This window comes from Rhincodon typus, chromosome 35, assembly GCF_021869965.1.
Source record: "Rhincodon typus isolate 14 chromosome 35, sRhiTyp1.1, whole genome shotgun sequence".
NCBI classification, from domain to species: Eukaryota; Metazoa; Chordata; class Chondrichthyes; order Orectolobiformes; family Rhincodontidae; genus Rhincodon; species Rhincodon typus.
This window is the reverse complement of record NC_063366.1, coordinates 7343432-7344423: the sequence shown is the minus strand read 5'-3', so window position 1 is coordinate 7344423 and position 992 is coordinate 7343432. Positions and strand designations below refer to the sequence as shown.

Below are 992 nucleotides of genomic sequence, written 5' to 3'. Positions count from 1 at the left end.
GGCACCTGTCTGAATACAGTTAAATTCCACGCGCAGTGGTGACTTCCTGCACCTGAAAGACCTGAGTTTGAGATAACAAGGTGTAGAGCTGGATGAACACAGCAGGCCAAGCAGCATCAGAGGAGCAGGAAGGCTGACGTTTCGGGCCTAGACCCTTCTTAGTCTGACCTCCGTTTTGAAAGGTTACCAGATTAAGTTACTAATGATAAGTTAACAGAGAACCAGCGTGACTGTGAATATGAAACAGAGCAAAAAGCACAGTTCTTGGCTGGCAGAAAAGTGCGATATCACAACATGCAAGGCACAAATGATTAAAAGTACGAGCATATAACCGTAGTCGGCAGGATTCGAACCTGCGCGGGGAGACCCCAATGGATTTCTAGTCCATCGCCTTAACCACTCGGCCACGACTACCGCTACACAGAGTTTCGATATTGATCAATTAAAGTCGTACAAATCGCGTTTATAGTTTTTGTTATGTTTTGTGGTAGTTGTTCTAACATGAAGCTTCACAGGTTATTTGAATATAATTTTTCATCTTAAAACAGATACTCGCGTTATCTCGGTCTTACAGTATCCGGCAGGGATATTTAAAGCAAGACCTGCAAATTATTGGTGGTGTTTGCCGCTCTACATTTCATACAGTTAAACAATCACATCGTGAAAAAAAGTGATCACATTGACCTACCCTAGAGGGAGTAGTTTTTAAATCCAGAAAGCAATTTAAGTCAGGAATCCCGAGGGTGGACAAAAAGACCGAGACATGCAAAGGGAACGAGGGAAAGTGAGGTAGGTGGAAACAAATGTCATATAGACGCTGAAATGTATAGACACATTTCACGATTCCAGCTCTGATAATTCAGGAAATGAAGAATTGTTTACCTTGTCTCAAATTTGACATGTCTCAGGGCGCCTCAAGGCGTACGGTCAATAATTTGAGGGAAAAATGCCGATTCAGCAGATGCCAAAGTAACATCTTAGGAACAACATAT

At 42.4% G+C, this 992-nt stretch overlaps 1 non-coding gene across 1 annotated transcript; it reads right to left on the bottom strand.

Annotated features, from left to right (window-relative positions):
* Positions 1–332: 332 nt before the first annotated feature.
* On the bottom strand, positions 333–414 carry trnas-aga. Its single transcript has one exon. It is a non-coding gene; the product is annotated as a tRNA-Ser (tRNA).
* Positions 415–992: the final 578 nt, after the last annotated feature.